General features: G+C 44.6%; 1 protein-coding gene across 10 annotated transcripts in view; it reads right to left on the bottom strand.

Moving 5' to 3' along the window:
- LOC110535213 (uncharacterized) overlaps window positions 1-25409 on the bottom strand; it is a 166574-nt gene extending 141165 nt beyond the window's left edge. For 7 of the 10 annotated variants that reach the window (XM_090189283.1, XM_090189287.1, XM_090189286.1 and 4 more), the window contains exon 1: window positions 25010-25409. The gene's annotated coding sequence lies outside the window, so the exon portion shown is untranslated. The remainder of the gene's footprint in view (window positions 1-25009) is intronic. The other 3 variants (XM_090189294.1, XM_090189295.1, XM_090189285.1) reach the window with 2 other exon arrangements.
- Between the last annotated feature and the right edge of the window lie 914 nt (window positions 25410-26323).

Here is a 26323-nt window from a genome sequence, read left to right as displayed (position 1 = left end):
CCACCTGGAGCTAGCTATGGTAACAGTTACAGTCAATACCAACAGGACTAACCCCTAGCCCTCCACCTGGAGCTAGCTATGGTAACAGTTACAGTCAATACCAACAGGACTAACCCCTAGCCCTCCACCTGGAGCTAGCTATGGTAACAGTTACAGTCAATACCAACAGGACTAACCTCTATCCCTCCACCTGGAGCTAGCTATGGTAACAGTTACAGTCAATACCAACAGGACTAACCCCTAGCCCTCCACCTGGAGCTAGCTATGGTAACAGTTACAGTCAATACCAACAGGACTAACCCCTAGCCCTCCACCTGGAGCTAGCTATGGTAACAGTTACAGTCAATACCAACAGGACTAACCCCTAGCCCTCCACCTGGAGCTAGCTATGGTAACAGTTACAGTCAATACCAACAGGACTAACCCCTAGCCCTCCACCTGGAGCTAGCTATGGTAACAGTTACAGTCAATACCAACAGGACTAACCTCTATCCCTCCACCTGGAGCTAGCTATGGTAACAGTTACAGTCAATACCAACAGGACTAACCTCTATCCCTCCACCTGGAGCTAGCTATGGTAACAGTTACAGTCAATACCAACAGGACTAACCTCTATCCCTCCACCTGGAGCTAGCTATGGTAACAGTTACAGTCAATACCAACAGGACTAACCCCTATCCCTCCACCTTGAGCTAGCTATGGTAACAGTTACAGTCAATACCAACAGGACTAACCTCTATCCCTCCACCTGGAGCTAGCTATGGTAACAGTTACAGTCAATACCAACAGGACTAACCCCTAGCCCTCCACCTGGAGCTAGCTATGGTAACAGTTACAGTCAATACCAACAGGACTAACCCCTGCATTATCAATCGATACACAGCCTTCAAAGAGTTGGATCTCACTCACAGTTCACACAGAGAGAGAGAAGGCCAGAGAGACAGTGTCTTGTAGAGCAGATCTGTATACAGCCTGTTTACATTGTTTCAAATATCACCATAATACATTCTGTTACTAGCCTATTAAGTCGAGGAAGGAAGGTTTCAAATGAATCAAACTCTTCGGGCTGCTTTGAACACAATGGGACGGACCAACATCAACAATTCAAACGCTTATTGCCGCGATAACATTGTTACTTGTTTTATACCCAGCGTTGATTTCATGCAGAAGTGCCCTGCTTCCTCGTTTCTTCAAACCCAGAATATTTATTTTATTTTTTTACCTTTATTTAACCAGGCAAGTCAGTTAAGAACAAATTCTTATTTTCAATGACGGCCTAGGAACAGTGGGTTTAACTGCCTGTTCAGGTGCAGAACGACAGATCGGGGGATTGAACTTGCAACCAACGCTCTAACCACTAGGCTACCCTGCCGCCTCTACACTCTAACCACTAGGCTACCCTGCCACCTCTACACTCTAACCACTAGGCTACCCTGCCGCCCCAATAATAAGCAACGACAGCTGAAACAAAATACCTGTGGAATGAAAACATGTGCTGTGGAGAGTCTGCTGGTTGTGGATGAGGTTAACAACAGGCCCAGTGTCCAGCTGTGGAGAGTCTGCTGGTTGTGGATGAGGTTAACAACAGGCCCAGTGTCCAGCTGTGGAGAGTCTGCTGGTTGTGGATGAGGTTAACAACAGGCCCAGTGTCCAGCTGTGGAGAGTCTGCTGGTTGTGGATGAGGTTAACAACAGGCCCAGTGTCCAGCTGTGGAGAGTCTGCTGGTTGTGGATGAGGTTAACAACAGGCCCAGTGTCCAGCTGTGGAGAGTCTGCTGGTTGTGGATGAGGTTAACAACAGGCCCAGTGTCCAGCTGTGGAGAGTCTGCTGGTTGTGGATGAGGTTAACAACAGGCCCAGTGTCCAGCTGTGGAGAGTCTGCTGGTTGTGGATGAGGTTAACAACAGGCCCAGTGTCCAGCTGTGGAGAGTCTGCTGGTTGTGGATGAGGTTAACAACAGGCCCAGTGTCCAGCTGTGGAGAGTCTGCTGGTTGTGGATGAGGTTAACAACAGGCCCAGTGTCCAGCTGTGGAGAGTCTGCTGGTTGTGGATGAGGTTAACAACAGGCCCAGTGTCCAGCTGTGGAGAGTCTGCTGGTTGTGGATGAGGTTAACAACAGGCCCAGTGTCCAGCTGTGGAGAGTCTGCTGGTTGTGGATGAGGTTAACAACAGGCCCAGTGTCCAGCTGTGGAGAGTCTGCTGGTTGTGGATGAGGTTAACAACAGGCCCAGTGTCCAGCTGTGGAGAGTCTGCTGGTTGTGGATGAGGTTAACAACAGGCCCAGTGTCCAGCTGTGGAGAGTCTGCTGGTTGTGTCGCTGCCTTGTAGGTCAGTGGATGAGGTTAACAACAGGCCCAGTGTCCAGCTGTGACGTTAATCTAAGTGAGATGGTGTCTTCAACATTCCTCCTGGTCTGATTCACTACCAGGCCAGGTCACACAATCAACAACACTGTACAGCACCACTCTGTCACTACCAGGCCAGGTCACACAATCAACAACACTGTACAGCACCACTCTGTCACTACCAGGCCAGGTCACACAATCAACAACACTGTACAGCACCACTCTGTCACTACCAGGCCAGGTCACACAATCAACAACACTGTACAACACCACTCTGTCACTATCAGGCCAGGTCACACAATCAACAACACTGTACAGCACCACTCTGTCACTACCAGGCCAGGTCACACAATCAACAACACTGTACAGCACCACTCTGTCACTACCAGGCCAGGTCACACAATCAACAACACTGTACAACACCACTCTGTCACTACCAGGCCAGGTCACACAATCAACAACACTGTACAGCACCACTCTGTCACTACCAGGCCAGGTCACACAATCAACAACACTGTACAACACCACTCTGTCACTACCAGGCCAGGTCACACAATCAACAACACTGTACAGCACCACTCTGTCACTACCAGGCCAGGTCACACAATCAACAACACTGTACAGCACCACTCTGTCACTACCAGGCCAGGTCACACAATCAACAACACTGTACAACACCACTCTGTCACTATCAGGCCAGGTCACACAATCAACAACACTGTACAACACCACTCTGTCACTACCAGGCCAGGTCACACAATAAACAACACTGTACAGCACCACTCTGTCACTACCAGGCCAGGTCACACAATCAACAACACTGTACAGCACCACTCTGTCACTACCAGGCCAGGTCACACAATCAACAACACTGTACAGCACCACTCTGTCACTACCCTAGTAACAGCACACTGGATTCAATACACACACGCATTCTACACTTAAAGGGACAGTTCACCTCAGGGACAGATCACCTCAGGGACAGATCACCTCAGGGACAGATCACCTCAGGGACAGATCACCCCAGGGACAGATCACCCCAGGGACAGATCACCTCAGGGACAGATCACCCCAGGGACAGATCACCTCAGGGATAGATCACCTCAGGGACAGTTCACCTCAGGGATAGATCACCTCAGAGATAGATCACTTCAGATCACGACAGCATACCTTCCATAGCCAGGTATCACAGAGGTATTTGGCCTCTAGTAACTCAAAAGAGGGAAAGTGACTTTTCTTGAGATCTGATAGGCCTACAGTATGTTGATGGACTTCAGCCAACTTGACAGAGAGAACTGTGGGGCATGGCCTCAGGCAGGACACTGGAGTAGACATAACCATATTATAACATTAGCTTCAATAAGATAGTAAAGCCACACACTTCACTCACTGTTCAATCCCAACAATGCAGACAGTAATGGACAGACCACATGTTGACAGATTAACCCAGAAATGAGTGAGAAACATCTGCCTCTGTCAACGGTTGAGGTTGACAGAGGCAGTACACACGTACACACTAAACACACACACGCAAGAACACACGTACACACTAAACACACACACGCACGTACACACTACACACACTAAACACACGCACGCAAGAACACACGTACACACTACACACACACGCAAGTACACACGTACACACTACATACACTACACGCACGCACACAAGAACACACTACACACACACGCAAGTACACACATACACACTGCATACACTACACGCACGCAAGAACACACGTACACACTACATACACTACACACACAAGTACACACGTACACAATACATACACTACACACACGCACACAAGAACACACTACACACACACGCAAGTACACACGTACACACTACACACACACGCAAGTACACACGTACACACTACATACACTACAGACACGCACACAAGTACACACGTACACACTAAACACACGCACACAAGAACACACGTACACACTACATACACTACACACACAAGTACACACGTACACACTAAACACACGCACACAAGAACACACGTACACACAGGCACCTGATTTCCCAGGGCGTTGGCCATTCTTTGTGCTCGTGTTATTTATGTAAGAGCGTGGTGGCGTGGAGAGGTATGTGTTCAGTCGAGCTTCGCCACAGAGGCCTGCAGGGCTGTTACCGTGTGATGTTGATTAATGAGACAGAATGAGAGAGAGAGGGAAAGAGAGGGAGAGAGAGATAGAGGGAGAGGCCAGAACTCTTGACAGCGTGAGAAAACTCCTTCAGGAATGCAGGGATGTAGCATGTTTTTTGTGAAGAATCAACAACAAGTGGGACACAATCATGAAGTGGAACGACATTTATTGGATTTTTCAAACTTTTTTAACAAATCCAAAACTGAAAAATTGGGCGTGCAAAATGATTCAGCCCCCTTAAGTTAATACTTTGTAGCACCACCTTTTGCTGCGATTACAGCTGTAAGTCGCTTGGGGTATGTCTCTATCAGTTTTGCACATCAAGAGACTGACATTTTTTCCCATTCCTCCTTGCAAAACAGCTCGAGCTCAGTGAGGTTGGATGGAGAGCATTTGTGAACAGCAGTTTTCAGTTCTTTCCACAGATTCTCGATTGGATTCAGGTCTGGACTTTGACATTCTAACACCTGGATATGTTTATTTTTGAACCATTCCATTGTAGATTTTGCTTTATGTTTTGGATCATTGTCTTGTTGGAAGACAAATCTCCGTCCCAGTCTCAGGTCTTTTGCAGACTCCATCAGGTTTTCTTCCAGAATGGTCCTGTATTTGGCTCCATCCATCTTCCCATCAATTTTAACCATCTTCCCTGTCCCTGCTGAAGAAAAGCAGGCCCAAACCATGATGCTGCCACCACCATGTTTGACAGTGGAGATGGTGTGTTCAGGGTGATGAGCTGTGTTGCTTTTACGCCAAACATAACATTTTGCATTGTTGCCAAAAAGTTCCATTTTGGTTTAATCTGACCAGAGCACCTTCTTCCACATGTTTGGTGTGTCTCCCAGGTGGCTTGTGGCAAACTTTAAACAACACTTTTTATGGATATCTTTAAGAAATGGCTTTCTTCTTGCCAGTCTTCCATAAAGGCCAGATTTGTGCAATATACGACTGATTGTTGTTCTATGGACAGAGTCTCCCACCTCAGCTGTAGATCTCTGCAGTTCATCCAGAGTGATCATGGGCCTCTTGGCTGCATCTCTGATCAGTCTTCTCCTTGTATGAGCTGAAAGTTTAGAGGGACGGCCAGGTCTTGGTAGATTTGCAGTGGTCTGATACTCCTTCCATTTCAATATCACCGCTTGCACAGTGCTCCTTGGGATGTTTAAAGCTTGGGAAATCTTTTTGTATCCAAATCCGGCTTTAAACTTCTTCACAACAGTATCTCGGACCTGCCTGGTGTGTTCCTTGTTCTTCATGATGCTCTCTGCGCTTTTAACGGACCTCTGAGACTATCACAGTGCAGGTGCATTTATACGGAGACTTGATTACACACAGGTGGATTGTATTTATCATCATTAGTCATTTAGGTCAACATTGGATCATTCAGAGATCCTCACTGAACTTCTGGAGAGAGTTTGCTGCACTGAAAGTAAAGGGGCTGAATAATTTTGCACGCCCAATTTTTCAGTTTTTGATTTGTTAAAAAGGTTTGAAATATCCAATAAATGTCGTTCCACTTCATGATTGTGTCCCACTTGTTGTTGATTCTTCACAAAAAAATACAGTTTTATATCTTTATGTTTGAAGCCTGAAATGTGGCAAAAGGTCACAAAGTTCAAGGGGGCCGAATACTTTCGCAATGCACTGTATGTGCAGGTATAGTGAGTGAGGCAGACAGAGTGTGATTGACAGGGATAACTCCACAGGCCAGACATTTTCCTCATTCACCGTTTGCTTACATAAGGTAAGCCAACCTTCCCTGCTCCTCCTGCTCAGGGCTCAATCCTCAGGGCTCAATGCTCAGGGCTCAATGCTCAGGGCTCAATAATCAGGGGCCAAGGCCTCATGGCTCAATGCTCAGGGCTCAATGCTCAGGGGCCAAGGGCTCAATGCTCAGGGGCCAAGGGCTCATGGCTCAATGCTCAGGGGCACGATAATCAGGGGCCAAGGCCTCAGGGCTCAATGCTCAGGGGTCAAGGGCTGATGGGCCAAGGGCTCAATGCTCAGGGGCCAAGGGCTCAATGCTCAGGGGCCAAGGGCTCAATGCTCAGGGGCCAAGGGCTCAATGCTCAGGGGCCAAGGGCTCAGGGGCCACGGGCTCAATGCTCAGGGGCCAAGGGCTCAATGCTTAGGGGCCAAGGGCTCAGGACTCAATGCTCAAGGGCCATGGGCTCAGGGGCCAAGGGCTCAGGGCCAAGAGCTCAGGGCTCAATTCTCAGGGGCCAAGGGCTCAATGCTCAGGGGGTAAGTGCACAGGGCTCAATGCTCAGGGGCTAAGTGCACAGGGCTCAATGCTCAGGGGCCAAGGGCACAATGCTGAGGAGCCAAGGGCTCAATGCTCAGGGGCCAAGGGCTCAGGGGCTCAATGCTCAGGGAACAACGGCTCAGGACTCAATACTCAGGGCTGCAGATGGATGTGGATTGTGGTTAATTGGAGCTTCCAAGGGGATGCACCTTCATTCAGTAGAGCAGACCTGAGTTCCTGTTACTGTATATTGGCCTCGTTATTTACAACCGTACCAGCTCTGCATTTCTATCTCCAGTACACAACATTCTGAACATTGAAGCCCTTTGAATAAACCCCCAGGTCAGCAAGCTTTACAAACCCCAGCAGGCTTTGTTTTACTCTCTGGTGTAGGGGGTAGTCCTGCGAGGGCTCTGTCCTAGCAGGCAGGAAGACCCCGTTCAAAACAAAGCCTGTGGATTAAACACTGTGGATTACACAGTGGCATAGCACTCGGTCACTGTGTGGTTTCTGTGATCACCTGCTTCAACCTGTTTGGTTCCTCTGTTCACATTGACCACTGCTGCTCAGAATGTTGCAAAGAAACATGGTTTGTCACATGGACACACACACACACGCACGCACACACGCAGGTGCCATTCCTCTTCTGGTACAGGGAAACAATGTCAGAATGGCACGTCACATTGACCAACATAATCTGGTTACGTGCTGCAACACAACCATCACCCAATCAGAGATGAGTGGTGCATGTTCCATCACTCAATCAGAGATGAGTGGTGCATGTTCCATCACCCAATCAGAGATGAGTGGTGCATGTTCCATCACCCAATCAGAGATGAGTGGTGTATGTTCCATCCCCCAATCAGAGATGAGTGGTGTATGTTCCATCCCCCAATCAGAGATGAGTGGTGTATGTTCCTCTGGTGCTTTGTGAGCAGGAGGGAAACAATTAACACTGTTTGCTCTCTTCTGCCTGTGTGTGTGTGTGTGTGTGTGTGTGTGCTATCCTATCCTGCCTGTCAGGGTGGATCGATGGTGAAAAGAACAGCACAGCCCTGCTTTCCCCATCAACAGGAGGGGAGGAGAGAGATGAGAGGAGGAGGGGAGGAGAGAGACGAGATGAGGAGGGGAGGAGAGAGATGAGATGAGGAGGGGAGGAGAGAGAGACGAGAGGAGGAGGGGAGGAGAGAGAGATGAGAGGAGGAGGGGAGGAGAGAGATGAGATGAGGAGGGGAGGGGAGAGATGAGATGAGGAGGGGAGAAGAAATGAGAGGAGGAGGGGAGGAGAGAGATGAGAGGAGGAGAGAGAGGTGAGAGGAGGAGGGGAGGAGAGAGAGATGAGAGGAGGAGGGGAGGAGAGAGAGATGAGAGGAGGAGGGGAGAAGAGAGAGATGAGAGGAGGAGGGGAGGAGAGAGATGAGATGAGGAGGAGAGGAGAGAGAGATGAGGAGGGGAGGAGAGAGATGAGATGAGGAGGAGAGGAGAGAGAGATGAGATGAGGAGGAGAGGAGAGAGAGATGAGATGAGGAGGAGAGGAGAGAGAGATGAGGAGGAGAGGAGAGAGATGAGATGAGGAGGGGAGGAGAGAGATGAGATGAGGAGGAGAGGAGAGAGAGATGAGGAGGGGAGGAGAGAGATGAGATGAGGAGGAGAGGAGAGAGAGATGAGATGAGGAGGAGAGGAGAGAGAGATGAGATGAGGAGGGGAGGAGAGAGAGATGAGAGGAGGGGGGAGGAGAGAGAGAGATGAGATGAGGAGGGGGAGGAGAGAGAGATGAGATGAGGAGGGGAGGAGAGAGATGAGAGGAGGGGGGGAGGAGAGAGAGATGAGATGTGGAGGCGTGGGGACATTTCCCACATCCCCATGACGACGAATGCTATTTTAAGTTTAGGGGTTAGGTTTAAGAGGGTTTCTGCTGGTATCAAACCTTAGGTTGCATAGGCCTATTGCAACTTTCTATATTGTACATCAGACCGGTCTGGAGAGGGTGAGAGAACATGAAAGGCCCAGTTTAGGATTAGGGTCACAATTAGGGTTAGGGTAAGAGGTTAGTGGTTAGGTTAAGGGTTAGAGTAAGAGGTTAGTGGTTAGGTTTAAGGTTAGGGTAAGAGGTTAGTGGTTAGGTTTAGGGTTAGGGTAAGAGGTTAGTGGTTAGGGGTAGGGTAAGAGGTTAGTGGTTAGGTTTAGGGTTAGTGTAAGAGGTTTGTGGTTAGGTTTAAGGTTAGGGTAAGAGGTTAGGTTAGGGAAAATAGGATTTTGAATGGAAATACATTTTAGGTTCCACTGAGGATCGAAGAACATAACTATAGGACAGTACAGTACAGTACAGTATAGTATAGTACGGTACAGTATAGTACAGTACAGTATAGTATAGTACGGTACAGTATAGTACAGTACAGTACAGTATAGTACGGTACAGTATAGTACAGTACAGTATAGTACAGTACAGTACAGTACAGTACAGTATAGTACAGTACAGTACAGTATAGTATAGTACGGTACAGTATAGTACAGTACAGTACAGTATAGTACAGTACAGTACAGTACAGTACAGTACAGTATAGTATGGTACAGTATAGTACAGTACAGTACAGTATAGTATAGTATAGTACGGTATAGTATAGTACGGTACAGTATAGTACAGTACAGTACAGTACAGTATAGTACGGTACAGTATAGTACAGTACAGTATAGTACAGTACAGTACAGTACAGTACAGTATAGTACAGTACAGTACAGTATAGTATAGTACGGTACAGTATAGTACAGTACAGTACAGTATAGTACAGTACAGTACAGTACAGTACAGTATAGTATGGTACAGTATAGTACAGTACAGTACAGTACAGTATAGTATAGTATAGTACGGTATAGTATAGTACGGTACAGTATAGTACAGTACAGTACAGTACAGTATAGTACAGTACAGTACAGTACAGTACAGTATAGTATAGTACGGTACAGTATAGTACATGACAGTACAGTATAGTACAGTACAGTACAGTACAGTATAGTATAGTACGGTACAGTATAGTACATGACAGTACAGTATAGTACAGTACAGTACAGTACAGTATAGTATAGTATAGTACGGTATAGTATAGTACGGTACAGTATAGTACAGTACAGTACAGTACAGTATAGTACAGTACAGTACAGTACAGTATAGTATAGTACGGTACAGTATAGTACATGACAGTACAGTATAGTACAGGACAGTATAGAATAGTAAAGTATAGTTCAGTATAGTACGGTACAGTATAGTATAGTACGGTACAGTATAGTACAGTACAGTACAGTATAGTACAGTACAGTACAGTACAGTACAGTATAGTATAGTACGGTACAGTATAGTACAGGACAGTACAGTATAGTACAGGACAGTATAGAATAGTACAGTATAGTTCAGTACAGTTTAGTATAATACAGTACAGTATAGTATAATACAGTACAGTATAGTACAGGACAGTATAGAATAGTACAGTACAGTACAGTATAGTATAGTACGGTACAGTATAGTACATGACAGTACAGTATAGTACAGGACAGTATAGAATAGTACAGTATAGTTCAGTATAGTACAGGACAGTATAGAATAGTACAGTATAGTTCAGTATAGTACGGTACAGTATAATACAGTACAGTATGAGTGTGTATGTAAGCAACACAGATTGTATTATCATACGTGTGTGTACCCTTTGTGCGTCAGTCCTATAGAGGAGACCAGTCGTCTCTGAAGAGACTGTGTATTTCTCTGATGTGTCCACCTATTCACCAAGACCCAGTGTGATCATATGTTGCTCCAGTCAGGTCTGCTGTCTCCTCCAGACACTGGGGCTTGGTAACCCCACAGTAGGCCTGTGTCCAGGGCAATAGAAGGGGACTAGTGTGTGTGTGTGTGTGTGTGTGTGTGTGTGTGTGTGTGTGTGTGTGTGTGTGTGTGTGGTGTGTGTGTGTGCGTGTGTGCGTGTGTGTGTGTGTGTGCGTGTGTGTGAGAGAGAGAGAGAAAGATAAAGAGAGAAAGCTAGATGAAGAGAGAGAGAGAGATATCCAGTAAGCAGAGAGGAAGACAGTCGGTTAGAACTATGGAATTTCTGTTCTGTCATTCTCACCCTGCAGTAGACCATTAAGCTGTACTCTAGAGAAAGAGAGAGCGAGAGAGAGAGAGAGAGAGAGAGAGAGGGGTAGAGAGCAGAGGTCGACCGATCATGATTTTTCAACGCCGGTACCGATTATTGGAGGACCAAAAAAAGCCTACCTGGGCTCGAACCAGGAAAACATCGACAACAGCCACACTCGAAGCATCGTTACCCATCGCTCCTTGCAGCGCAAGGGGAATAACTACTCCAAATCTAAAAGCGAGTGATGTTTGAAACAGTATTAGCGCACACCCAGCTAACTAGCTAGCCATTTCACATTGGTTACACCAGCCATTAGGCTGATAGGCTTGAAGTAATAAACAGCACTGTGCTTGCGAAGAGCTGCTGGCAAAACGCACAAAAGTGCTGTTTGAATGAATGATTATGGGCCTGCTGCAGCTCAGTCAGACTGCTCTATCAAATCAGACTTAATTATAACATAATAACACACAGAACTACGAGCCTTTGGTCATTAATATGATCGAATCCGGAAACTATCATCTCGAAAACAAAACGTTTATTATTTCAGTGAAATACAGAACCGTTCTGTATTTTATCTAACGGGTGGCATCCATAAGTCTAAATATTGCTGTTACATTGCACAACCTTCAATGTTATGTCATAATTACGGAAAATTCTGGCAAATTACTTCGCAATGAGCCAGGCAGCCCAAACTGTTGCATATACCCTGACTCTGCGTGCAATGAACGCAAGAGGAATTTCACCTGGTTAATATTGCCTGCTAAACTGGATTAGTAGTTATAACTAGTGTTTATGATTGATTGTTTTTTATAAGATACGTTTAATGCTAGCTAGCAATTTACCTTGGCTTCTACTGCATTTGCGTTACAGGCAGGCTACTCGTGGAGTGCAATGGTTAGAGCGTTGGACTAGTTAACTGTAAGATTGGCATGGTGACATGCAAGATTGGATCCCCAGAGCTGACAAGGTGAAAATCTGTCGTTCTGCCCCAGAACGACAGACGACAGTTCCTAGGCAGTCATTGAAAATAAGAATGTGTTCTTAACTGACTTGCCTAGTTAAATAAAAGGTATAAAAAAATATATATATATATATTTTTTTAATAATCGGAAATCGGAGCCCAAAAATACCGATATCCGATTGTTATGAAAACTTGAAATCGGCTCTAATTAATCGGCCATTCTGATTAATCGGTCAACCTCTAGTAGAAAGAGAGAAAGAGAGGGGTAGAGAGAGAGAGAGAGCAGAGTCTACCTCACTTGCTTTGGCAATGTTAACACATGTTTCCCATGCCAATAAAGCACCTTGAATTGAATTGAATTGAATTGAGAGAGAGAGAGAGAAAGAGAGGGGTAGAGAGAGAGAGAGAGAGAGGGAGGGAGAGCATAGTTCTGCTCAGTCACTGCCACACCCTATTCCAGACGAACTCTCTCTCCCTCTTTCTTTCTCTCTCTCCCTCTCTCTCTAACTGTCGCTCTGTCTCTCGTCTGACAAGTCAGTGTAGTCTCTGTGTGGGATTTAGGGTTTGAGGAGAGTGACAGAGAATTCCCTATGCCTCCTACTTATACATGTACATACTCTCTCTCTGTTTCAGACACTCCACGATTTCCCCCTAACCGTTCACACACCCTGACACAGCTCTGGGTCTATGTGTTTGGCAGGATTGGGAACTATGCTGACCATTGTTACAGAGGCTTGACACATGGCAATGGAATGCACAGCAGCACAGACACAAAGGACAATTATAATCTCAAAACCAAACACTTGAAACACAGGTAGCAGACAAACTAAGCTGGGCCTAAGTCTGAAAGAGCCTAAGGGAACAAATTAACCAAAGCTCAGTTCTATGTTAGGTTGTAGTAGTGGTTAATACTAAGTACTCATAGCAGGTGTGAATGACATTAAGTAGTTTCAAGTCTGCGCTCTCCCTTTCTCTTTCTTTCCTTTTCTTGTTATTCATTCATTCATTTATTTATTTATTCATTTGTTCATGCATTCATTCATTGCTCCCTCTCCTGCATTGGCAGTGCATCAACAGAAACCTCCAACTCAAGGTTGCCTTTCTAGTTTACATGAATTATGCATTCCTTGTCACTGGTCTTAAATCACGTCAATGAATCCATTATCAAACAGTACTACACTGTACAGCGCTTGGCTTGGAATCTCTTACAAATACAAAGCTTTGACTTTCCAAGCTCTCTCTATCAAAACAGTGAAAAACATCTGAAGGATGGATGAGAAAGGCCAGGGTCAGAACAACGATGGAATGATGGTGAGGTTAGAACCTAAGGATGGGAAGAGTAGGAGATGTACTTTGGATTATTAAAAGGAGGATAAACCGGAGAGAGATATCATTTGGTGCTTGTATAATAAATACTCATCCTCTGCTGTAATAAAGACTCATCCTCTGATGTAATAAAGACTCATCCTCTGCTGGAATAGACTCATCCTCTGCTGGAATAGGCTCATCCTCTGCTGTAATAAAGACTCATCCTCTGCTGTAATATAGACCCATCCTCTGCTGTAATAAAGACTCATCCTCTGCTGTAATAAAGACTCATCCTCTGCTCTAATAAAGACTCATCCTCTGCTGTAATAGACTCATCCTCTGCTATAATAAAGACTCATCCTCTACTGTAATATACTTATCCTCTGCTATAATAAAGACTCATCCTCTGCTATAATAAAGACTCCTCTGTTATAATAAAGACTCATCCTCTGCTGTAATAAAGACTCATCCTTTGCTGTAATAAAGACTCATCCTCTGCTGTAATAGACTCATCCTCTGCTGTAATAAAGACTCATCCTTTGCTGTAATAAAGACTCATCCTCTACTGTAATAGACTCATCCTCTGCTGTAATATTGACTCATCCTCTGCTGTAATAAAGACTCATCCTCTACTGTAATAGACTCATCCTCTGCTGTAATATAGACTCATCCTCTGCTGTAATATAGACTCATCCTCTGCTGTAATATAGACTCATCCTCTGCTGTAATATAGACTCATCCTCTGCTGTAATATAGACTCATCCTCTGCTGTAATATAGACTCATCCTCTGCTGTAATATAGACTCATCCTCTGCTGTAATAGACTCATCCTCTGCTGTAATAAAGACTCATCCTCTGCTGTAATATAGACTCATCCTCTGCTGTAATATAGACTCATCCTCTGCTGTAATATAGACTCATCCTCTGCTGTAATATAGACTAATCATCTGCTGTAATATACTCATCCTCTGCTGTAATATAGACTCATCCTCTGCTGTAATATAGACTCATCCTCTGCTGTAATATAGACTAATCCTCTGCTGTAATATAGACTCATCCTCTGCTGTAATAAAGACTCATCCTCTGCTGTAATAGACTCATCCTCTGCTGTAATATAGACTCATCCTCTGCTGTAATATAGACTCATCCTCTGCTGTAATAGACTCATCCTCTGCTGTAATAAAGACTCATCCTCTGCTGTAATATAGACTCATCCTCTGCTGTAATATAGACTCATCCTCTGCTGTAATATAGACTCATCCTCTGCTGTAATATAGACTAATCATCTGCTGTAATATACTCATCCTCTGCTGTAATATAGACTCATCCTCTGCTGTAATATAGACTCATCCTCTGCTGTAATATAGACTAATCCTCTGCTGTAATATAGACTCATCCTCTGCTGTAATAAAGACTCATCCTCTGCTGTAATAAAGACTCATCCTCTGCTGTAATATAGGGTAATAAAGTGTTTCTCATTAGAACAGTCTCTCAGGTATTATTTATTATTTACTGTTGTTCACACTGTTCCAAATTGTCAGAACAATTATATTTATTATAATAATAATAACGACCCTCTTTCTTTATCTGCTTATTGTTATTATTACTATTATTGGTATGATTATCATCATTATCATAATCAGTAATGTCATAATCTTTAGTAGGTTTAGTATAGCAGCCTTGTATAACCACCATCGAGCTGTAGGCCTAAAAGCGCATCCTATTTAATCTTACCGTAATCTTACCGTAATCTTACCGTAACTTACTTAGGCCTATATTTCATTACTCATATAAGCTACTGTATTAATCAATCATTCATTAGTTCATGTCATCACACAGCATAAGGGTCATTCACGATTAGAAATGCAATCAAGCATTTTAGTTATAACATAACAAAGAGACCCTCGACCAATTAGCGTAAAGAATCAATAAACTGTTCCACTTTGGCAATTGCATTCACGAATGAATGCGACTGGTTTTAGTATTTGCTATAATAAAGGTTTTTACAAAAAAACTCTAAAACGTTACAACAGACTCTCTGCTTACAATTTCTTTAGTGTTGTTTACATTGTTCCAAACGGTCAGAGAAATTACAGTACATTCGGAAAGACCTCTTGACTTTTTCCACATTTTGTTACATTACAGCCGTGTTCTAAAATGGATGAAATTGTTTGTTTTCCTCTCATCAATCAGAGCCTTGATTTTTCTTGGGTATGACCCTTCAAGCTTGACACACCTGTATATGGGGAGTTTCTCCCATTGTTCTCTGCTGATCATCTCAAGCTCTGGCAGGTTGGATGGGGAGCGTCGCTGCACAGCTATTTTTTATTTATTTATTTTTTACATTTTTTTTTTTTTAAATAAAAAAAAAATATATAAATATAAATAATATATATAAATAATATATATTTAAAAAAATATATATATATATGAATTTGACCCCTTTTTCTCCCCAATTTCGTGGTATCCAATTGTTTAGTAGCTACTATCTTGTCTCATCGCTACAACTCCCGTACGGGCTCGGGAGAGACGAAGGTTGAAAGTCATGCGTCCTCCGATACACAACCCAACCAGCCGCACTGCTTCTTAAAACAGCGCGCATCCAACCTGGAAGCCAGCCGCACCAATGTGTCGGAGGAAACACCGTTCACCTGGCAACCTTGGTTAGCATGCACTGCGCCCGGCCCGCCACAGGAGTCGCTGGTGCGCGATAAGTCAAGGATGTCCCTACCGGCCCAGCCCTCCCTAACCCGGACGACGCTGGGCCAATTGTGCGTCGCCCCACGGACCTCCCGGTCGCGGCCGGTTGCGACAGAGCCTGGGCGCGAACCCAGAGTCTCTGGTGGCACAGCTGTACAGCGCCACCCGGGAGGCCCGCACAGCTATTTTCAGGTCTCCCCAGAGATGTTCGATCAGGTTCAAGTCCGGGCTCTGTCCCAAAGCCACTCATGCGTTTTCTTGACCGTGTGCTTAGGGTCGTTGTCCTGTTGGGAAGGTGAACCTTTGCCCTATTCTGAGGTCCTGAGCACTCAAGCAGGTTTTCATCAAGGATCTCAATGTACTTTGATTCGTTCATCTTTCCCTCGATCCTGACTAGTCTCCCAGTCCCTGCCACTGAAAAACATCCCCACAGCATGATGCTGCCACCACCATTCTTCACCGTAGGGATGGTGACAGGTTACCTCCAGACGTGACGCTTGGCATCTAGGCCAAAGTTCAATCTTGGTTTCATCAGACCAGACAAACTTGTTTCTCATGGTCTGAGAGTCTTTAGGTGCCTTTTGACAAAACTCGAAGTGGGCTGTCGTGTGCCTTTTACTGAGGAGTGGCTTCCATCTGGCCACTCTACCACAAAGGCCTGATTGGTAGAGTGCTGCAGAGAAGGTTGTCCTTCTGGAAGGTTCTCCCATCTCCAAAGAGGAACTCTGGAACTCCGTCAGAGTGACCATCGGGTTCTTGGTCACCTCCCTGACCAAGGCCCTTTTCCCCTGATTGGTCAGTTTAGCCGGTGCGTCCAGCTCTAAGAAGAGTCTTGGTGGTTCCAAACTTCTTCCATTCAAGCACTATGGAGGCCACTGTGTTCTTGGGGACCTACAGAGCTCTACAGACAATTCCTTCAACCTCATGGCTTGGTTTTTGCTCTGACATGCACTGTCAACTGTTGGACCTTATATAGACAGTTGTGTCCCTTTACAAATCATGTCTAATCAATTGAATTTACCACAGATGGACTTCAATCAAGTGGTAGAAACATCTCAAAGATTATTAATGGAAACAGGATGCACCTGAGCTCAATTTTGAGTCTCATAGGAAAGGGTCTGAACACTTATGTAAATAACTTATTTCTGTTTTTAGTAAATTTGCAAAAATATTATAAAAAAAGATTTTCACTTTGTCATTATGGGATTTTGTGTGTAGATTGATGATGATTTTTTATTTATTTAATCCATTTTGTGGAAAAGGGGCAGGGGTCTGAATACTTTCCGAATGCACTATATATTGTAATCTATCAGCACCTGTTCATCACACATAATATGCACGCAGTGGTTGTTCCTTACCTTCTTTTTCTTGATAGCCAATATTTTCCACAACTAGTCACATTTATTCCACACATCTGACTTCCCCTTTACCTCCTGAGCAACCACTAAACATGAATTACATTCACATTAATTTAGTTAATTTGTCACATCTTCTGTATCCATTTTTGTCACAAGTGTTACGGTGTTCAGAGCTTGTAATTACCAATTTATCGATGTGATTATGATATGCTATAGGTCAGGCCCTATTGGTCACGTGCATGCGGTTCATACACGTGTCACGTAAAGAGAGCAAGGGTTGAGGTAATAGGGACTGTTTTTCCTAAACAAATGAGGTATTTCGGTAACACAACCTTTCAGTCAGAAAATGGCTGTAATTATGTTACATCTTCAGCAACGCAGGTAAACACTGTTGATGTTCTGTGGTGGTCGCTGCAGCAGTGAGGACAGAGAGACAACAGGTGCTAGTCACACAGCCACTCGCTGCCTGAGCCCGGTCCGGCACAATCAAATCCATTACGGTCGGACTCCCTCCAGTCATTCATTATTTCATCAAACAGTGCTCTTAAAGCATCAGACAAGCTCAGTGCATATAGTTGATTTGATTAAAACACATAGGATGTGCCTATATAAGGAAAAATACAAGTTTGATTGGTTGAAAGAACAGACGACTCTCGGGCGACCAATACTTTTTTGTTGTTGTTGAGGACAACCCTAAGGCCCATCCCACAAAACTCAAAGTAAAATGGCCTCCTGATTCCTGAAACAAAAATCAATGAACACCAGCGAATACGACCTAATTTGAGGTGAGAATAAATATTTAAGGTGCCATACACAATGCCAACCACTCTTCATTATGACAGCCTAGCGTAATTGAGATAGGCCATTGTTCCACTTCCAGTCCCAGACCCATATATCAGCCAGTAGACAATGTATAACTTCAGTCTCTTTTGGAGTACCTTGGAAATACAGAAAAACCCTTCTGGCAGCACATTTGGCTGCCTGAAACGGGTCCAAAACTAACACATAAACATGTCTGAATGAGCCAACTACACAGTCAGAGGCAGGAGAGATGAAGCAAAAGATGTTCCATTCGCGCGAATGATTGATGTTTTTTTAGGGAGACAGTCCTGTCCTATCAGTCTTACAACATCTTCTCCCTGTCTATGATATATAGCCCAGGCTACTTTGAGTGCCACAAAAAAGTAAACTTGTTATTAGGGATGCACGATATATCAGTGAACATATTGGAGTCTAGTTTAAGGTTGATGTTAAAATCTGACGTCAAAGCTACCGTGCATACCTATATAAACGTAGGTACATGACCTAATGATGCCACGTAAAATGTGGCGCTACGCGTGCAACACAGCATTCCTAACCTAGCCCACAATGTCTGCGGTGTGGATCGAGCAGTCAACAAGTCCAGCAGTCATTTGAAAGAGTAACAACATTTCAGCGAGACAACTCAAAGGCGAAATTCATTAACGCCAAGCTAATGGAATTCATTGCCCTTGACAATCAACTGTTCTCTGTCGTGGGTGAAGTTGGCTTTTGCCAACTGGTCGAGCACCGGTACACACTACCAAGTGTGCTATTTTTCATTTTTCCTACCGGAGTTACACAGTAATAGCGTCACTGCTATTAGCTTCACAACGTACATACTATGGAACGCCGTTTGGGTCTTTGCGTGTCAAAAAAGATACAGTAGCACTGTCAATGCTGTACAAAAAAGTCTGCAAACAAGCAATCACCGGCCAAGAAAGACCTGTTTACAATACTGCGTTGGTAATAAAGCATCATTCGTTCAACCTCAACTTCTGGCATAGCTAGCTAGCTTTAGCTTAGTACCCAGCTAGCACTAATACAACCAGCCTGAAAACAATGACCGGTACAAACTGCAGTCATTGTCATTATTCTTAGCAATGATTTAGGAATCCTTGTGAGTATTAGCAAGGTTGTCACTTGTTGTTCGCCTATTGAAATTGAACTTCAGTTCATGAAAATAAATAACTAGCCAGCTACTAAACCCTGTTGCCCAAAGTTAACATTATAAGCAGTCAGCTAGCTTCACCTGGCTAGTGAGGCTCGACCAGACCGGGTTGTGTGTTGTGAAGCTAGCCACAATAAGGATTAGGCACAATACTGGAATTTGCGGTGAGCCTTCAAAATAAAATAATGTCATTGACAGTGATGCAAATGAATACAAATAGTAGAATTATGCCATACTTTTATTTTGAAGGCTAACCGCAAAGTCCACAGGTGTGGCTAATCCTTATTGTGGCTGGCTTCACATAGATGGGTCTGACCATTAATCAAATAAGAACTGTCTTATAAATTAGGGTTATTTTAGCTAGCTAACTATATAGCTACTGAAACAGATTGTTGTTTTTGCTATGTTTTTGGGGATGAACATAGTTTGCATCCATAAGCTAGCTAGCTCTTTTTATGACCAGAACTGTAGGTGTGCGAGACAACTTTACCAACATCATAGCATACGATGAATCGTTGTGACATATGAAATACGAGTGATCAGTGTAATCAATGTGTAATAACGATGTAAAAAAATGTATGAACGCGTTAAACTATAATGTGACGTGCAGTCATATTCAGGTCCTGATTGGTCAACAAGCTTATTTGACACGTCAAATAGTGTTATTTGTTGGGGGACACGCAAAGACCCAAACGGAATTCCATAGAAATTCTGTTTGAGAATGAAACGACTGAACAAATGAACAACGAAACAGCACAGCAAGTAAGTGAAAGAAATAGGTTTTGATTATGTTTTACTGGTAATGGGGACATACGTAAACGCCAACAAAATAACTTTTTGCCAGTGTGGTGTGTGTGTGTAACCTTCATTTAACTAGCCAAGTCAGTTAGGAAACAAATTCTTATTTACAATGACATTCCGGACGATGCTGGGCCAATTGTGCGCCACCCTATGGGATTCCCAATCACGGCCGGATGTGATACAGCCTGGATTTGAACAAGGGACTGTTGTTACGCCTCTTGCACTAAGATGCAGTGCCTTAGACCACTGCGTCCACGTGTGTGTGTTAACTATTTAACTGTACAAGAATGCTTAAAAGGCCACTAACATTTAAAAAAACAGTTATCGGTATTGGGTTTTTTGGCAAGGGAAAAAATCGGACATCGGTATCGGACAAAATGTAATATCGGTGCATCACTACTTATCACACATGATTGTATAAGTAAGTGGAACTTAGGTAAAAACCAGGGCAGTAGCTGTTACACATTGGCCATAAAAGCTGGTTACTTGAGTATTGATCCCTGCTCACGGACGCTCATCAGATCATAAAATATCCAGTCTGGCCGGATGGACAGGAAGCAGGACCGCTGTAATTGCATTATGGCTAATTGATTATTATCAAATCCAGATGGGGTAACAGCAGTAATGACGGTGTCCTGGTTTTAATGACGATGGGTGGCCTGGTTTTAATGACGATGGGTGGCCTGGTTTTAATGACGGTGTCCTGGTTTTAATGACGATGGGTGGCCTGGGGGAGGTAGGAGGCTCCAGTACGGTACACTGTGACTCAGCGATGTGGAGCTGTAGTCAAGCTAACTCACTAAGCACTACAGCCTCTGTCTGGTTATATCCAGCACTCTAGGGTCAACCAGGGCTCTATAGGGGCGACCAGGGCACTCTAGGGTCAACCAGGGCACTCTAGGGTCAACCAGGGCTCTATAGGGGCGACCAGGGCACTCTAGGGTCGACCAGGGCACTCTAGGGTCGACCAGGGCACTCTAGGGTCGAACAGGGCACTCTAGGGTCAAGCAGGGCTCTCTAGGGTCACAGAGGGCTCTCTAGGGTCACAGAGGGCTCTCTAGGGTCAACCAGGTCTCTCTAGGGTCACAGAGTGCTCTTTAGGGTTGACTACGGCTCTTTAGGGTCACCCAGGTCTCTCTAGGGTCGCACAGGGCTCTTTAGGGTCGACTACGGCTCTTTAGGGTCGACCAAGGCTCTCTAGGTTCAGCCAGGACTCTATAGGGTTGCCCATGGCTCTCTAGGGTTGACCAGGACTCTCTATGGTTGTCCATGGCTCTCTAGGGTTGACCAGGGCTCTATAGGGTTGACCAGGGCTCTCTAGGGTTGCCCATGGCTCTCTAGGGTTGACCAGGACTCTCTAGGGTTGCCCATGGCTCTCTAGGGTTGACCAGGGCTCTCTAGGTTCAACCAGGACTCTCTAGGGTTGACCAGGGCTCTCTAGGTTCAGCCAGGACTCTCTGGGGTTGCCCATGGCTCTCTAGGGTTGACCAGGGCTCTCTAGGTTCAGCCAGGACTCTCTAGGGTTGACCAGGACTCTCTAGGGTTGACCAGGGCTCTCTAGGGTTGACCAGGGCTCTCTAGGGTTGACCAGAGCTCTCTAGGGTTGACCATGGCTCTCTAGGGTTGACCAGGACTCTCTGGGGTTGCCCATGGCTCTCTAGGGTTGCCCATGGCTCTCTAGGGTTGACCAGGACTCTCTAGGGTTGCCCATGGCTCTCTAGGGTTGACCAGGGCTCTCTAGGTTCAACCAGGACTCTCTAGGGTTGACCAGGGCTCTCTAGGTTCAGCCAGGACTCTCTGGGGTTGCCCATGGCTCTCTAGGGTTGACCAGGGCTCTCTAGGTTCAGCCAGGACTCTCTAGGGTTGATCAGGACTCTCTAGGGTTGACCAGGGCTCTCTAGGGTTGACCAGGGCTCTCTAGGGTTGACCAGGGCTCTCTAGGGTTGACCATGGCTCTCTAGGGTTGACCAGGACTCTCTAGGGTTGACCAGGACTCTCTAGGGTTGACCAGGACTCTCTAGGTTCAACCAGGGCTCTCTAGGTTCAACCAGGGCTCTCTAGGGTTGACCATGGCTCTCTATGGTTGACCAGGACTCTCTAGGGTTGACCAGGACTCTCTAGGTTCAACCAGGACTCTTTAGGGTTGACCAGGACTCTCTAGGTTCAATCAGGGCTCTCTAGGGTTGACCAGGGCTCTCTAGGGTTGACCAGGGCTCTCTAGGTCTCCAGTTACCATGACCTGACATCCTATCTCTGCAGCACCACATGCTGCTTGCCGGGTGTTTTGTAGAAAAGCACACCGTCACTCCAGAAGTGTCATCCAGGCCAGGCTAGCAGAGTCATGGTGAGCAGCAGCCGCAGGGATGGGAGACACAGATCAGGCCAGATTAGTAGAGTGGGGAAGAGTGGAGGGGAATTGAGAGTACTTAGTTCCACTCAATTGCTTTGCCCTTATGACTTTTACTTGCTAAACTGGTAGGATAAATGAGGGTATCTGTCATCTAGTATGCCTGTTCATTTATTTCATTCATCCCCTTCCTGATAACCTACATTTCATTCAGTAGTGTTCTGTTCAGCGTTGTGTAATAATCCAAGCATGCAAATGGGGGTTTTAGTGCATACTGACAATGTGTCCCATGTATGTAGCTGGAGCTAACAGTATTGTATCTAAAGATCAGAGGCTCACCATTGCACAAGTGTCTCTATTGAGGGAGCGTAGACACTGTTGACTGACAGCATTAAAAGGTCTCCCCCTCAAAGTTGACATTTCTTGTTGACATTTGCCCTTTGTGGTGACGTAGCGCTGACCTCAGGATTCCTCTGTCTGTCTGTGTCTCCCCCCTTGTAGAATTCCGAACCAATGCTTCCACAATCCACAACGCGCCGGATGCATTTCTGAATAACGGCAATTCTTTCCACTGTGCTTTTTTTTATTTATTGCGAGGCCTGGGACGACCTTGACGGGGGATTGTTTTGGAGCTTCCAGGTTTGTCTGCTCCTATTGAGATGGCTCGGAGCTGAAAGAGGCATTACATTCACAGGCACTGGGACGTAGACGCCAAATAGGACAATTAAACAGGTAGATCAAACAATGTATCCATACCATGTTTTTGAGGATAATGAAATCCCCACTGTTTAAGTGAGGTTGTACTAGGATGACGGTGATGCACAAAGTTACAGCTGACATGAGGAAGAACTAGACTAGCCAATACAAACCTCTAACGGCCTAACCAAACGTCACTAAGGCTGTGTTTATACAGTCAGCCCAAATCAGATCTTTTGACAAATCATATCTTTTGCCCATAATTTATACTGCCTGCAGCCTCTGGGTTACCAGACTTTTACCGGTGGCATCTCCCTAGATAGGCTACTTTCATTTTTTTTTTTTTTACATCTTTACCATATCTCACAGTAATCCCAGTGGAATCCTTCCAGGTCAGGACAAGCATGTTCAAAATTCTCCCTTGGTATGCGAACACACCAACAAGTACATGTCTGCATGATAAATCTACAGCCTAACACACTTCCTCTTAGCTTTCCTCTCAGACATACTACAAGGTAGCATGGGCCACCAGACAAAGAGCTGCCTCACCAACCCACACACAAACACACACACACACACACACAAACACACACACACACGCACAGATTAGATCAGGCCTCCACTTCATTTTGCCAATTTGGTATGAAATGAGTGCATGTGGATTCATGCTGGAATTTCTCTAACAGCGGTTAACTAACTGTGGTGCCAAAGAAATTGAAGAAAACCTATGTTCACTTAGATAAGACTTTACATTAAAGTTTCTACGATGTAATAATACTATAGCTAGTAACAACAACAACAAAGCTGTTCATAATTACAGTAATAGCAGCATCACTCATCAATATAAAAACATCTTCCTGTAAAAGTGTTACCCTCAATTTAATTAGCCTTTATTTAACCAGCTAAATCATTCTGATCACATTATATGTTTATATAGTTAAAAAAACAAAAACAGTAACGTTTGATAATCAGATCGCATGTAGGCGTTAATGAAGCAGGCACCCGCTGGGCTAGATGGACCCACCGATTCCTCCTGCCCGCAGTAATCTGAGGAGGATTGTCCAGTAATCTCCCGCAGGATCCACACTCCTCTCTAATAACAAGCATAATCCTTCTCTTATCATTCCTATCATCAATATCTAGGAGATAATGGTTAACTCTCCAATGGCATCACGACAGGCTGATAATAGGCCAAACACAGAGAGAAAGTAGCTCAGTGTTTACACTAATGTGAGGCATTGGGAATTTGGGAGGGGTAGTGGGTACAGGTTCCTTTTCATGGTGTGCGGGCCTACAGACTGTGAGCTTTAAAACACATGGCAGGGAGAGCTATACAGTAATAACAACAATCTGCTCTATGCAGACTGCACATGTTCAAGATAAACAACTTTCTGGCTAAATTACAGTGCAAGCAATATCTTAGACGCGGTATACAGTAGACCTACAGTGGGGTTCATTTGGAGATTAGATTCACTAAATCACAGCCTAACATGTAGGCTAGCCTAACAGGAAAGTAAAACGACTATTATTTTGGGCCGTACAGTCAAAACTGAAAACGGTAACATCGAAATGATTCAAATGTTACAACGTTTTCACATCTGTCAACAGTCGGAATACAACGTAAATTCTACGGGAGGTCCCGATTGAGCTGCCTGAAGCCCTAGAAGAAAATATACCAGTTGCACTTTCTAAAGGCTCCTACGAATATGAACTTTGTGCACAGTTGCTTAGCCCTGATTTAACTACATTATGGCCACACAAACTTGCAGAACTTTGCGAACAACCATAGCTCCTGCGCTGTGACACTCCGTGTGACTGCGACTTCGTTCATGCACTTCTTGCGTTGATGCGTATTGTGCGTAATTCTTATCCAAATTCAATGTCCCTTCACTGACAAATCAACCAACCGTATCAGAACGACATGTTAACCGCAACCCGAGGTACCTAGAGGTTCTGCCCAATAAAATGCAGTGTTTATTTTGAGTTGACTCACCGTTTTCTGACACTTTTTAAAAACAATTTTGTCGGGAGTCTCCGAGTGTCGCTGCCACCACAATGATACCGCCTCCCGAACTGCACTTCAGTGATCGCAGAGTAACGTTACCGCCCACTGACAGTATACTCCAATCGAAATGAATAAAATACCAGTTGACTGGAATTCCATCCAATGATAACGGAGAAAAGATCCGTTTGACAGACGCTAATTCCAATCACAGCTTCTTATTTCACAAGCTAACGCCTTGACAGTTTCTTTCGGTAGGCTACTGTAATGTACTTTTGATAGACAAACGGAACGTACAATGAGTACATTTGACTCCTTTTACGGGACGGTATGAACCCAACCATTCTAAGGAACACTGGTTGAAACGGCAACCCGAAGAAATCATTAGAATGTCTCCGGCGGATATAGTCGTCCTGGCTAGATCATATTTCTTGTGTCGTGTAGTGTAGTTACATTCTAATTGAGGTGCATTATTCATTACATAGACCCAAGGGTTAGACTAGCCTATATACCAGGGGCATGTCTAGGATTTGAAGACATTGGGTGCTTAGCCCAAAGCCAGTAGGGAGTCCGGGGGCATTCTCCCCCGCCCTAAAAATAAGAGAAATTGAACAGCATGAATTTGGCACACTTAGAGATGAACATTGAGAGATTAGATATTTTTCAGGTAACTTGCACCTTCCCGCCTGCCACAGCAGACATTGCCAGTACTCAATTACAGTTGCTATTGTGGGCACTTAACCTGTAACTAATCTGGTTCAGCATATCAACATGTGTGCTGTAGAACCCCCATAAAATAAACATGGATATTTTCTATCAAACAGATGCTAGTCAATCAGATATCCAAAGAATGTTAATTTGTCATAATCTAAATACAGGGGAGTGTACACCATTTAATGCTAACTCAAGACAATTGGGTATTCAACAACAATGTTATGGTTAAAGTAACATACCATTTTTTTATGAACATTGTAGTACAGTTCAGTGTGTACGGACGAGTGTGTCTCAGGTGTATAGAGACACACAAGTCCAGAGAACTGTAGCTACAGATTGTTACACCAGATAATGTGATTTACCCATAGATTTTTGTCAACAGGTGGGTGTCCAACCCAAAGCGCTGCATGTCATGATAACAGAGACCTATCTTGATCAATGAGAGAAGACTTGAAATAAACAAAATGGCGGTGTACACATTGTTGGATTACTTCATTGAGCAAATTTTTTACATTTATTTTAATAACGGTGGATTTTCTAAATTCAAACTGACCCCCTGCAACTGGTCACAGACATTTTATGAGACTCATG

This window comes from Oncorhynchus mykiss, chromosome 11 (genome assembly GCF_057628025.1).
Source record: "Oncorhynchus mykiss isolate SJ-2025 chromosome 11, ASM5762802v1, whole genome shotgun sequence".
Taxonomy (NCBI): Eukaryota; Metazoa; Chordata; class Actinopteri; order Salmoniformes; family Salmonidae; genus Oncorhynchus; species Oncorhynchus mykiss.
This window is presented reverse-complemented; position numbering and strand designations above follow the sequence as displayed.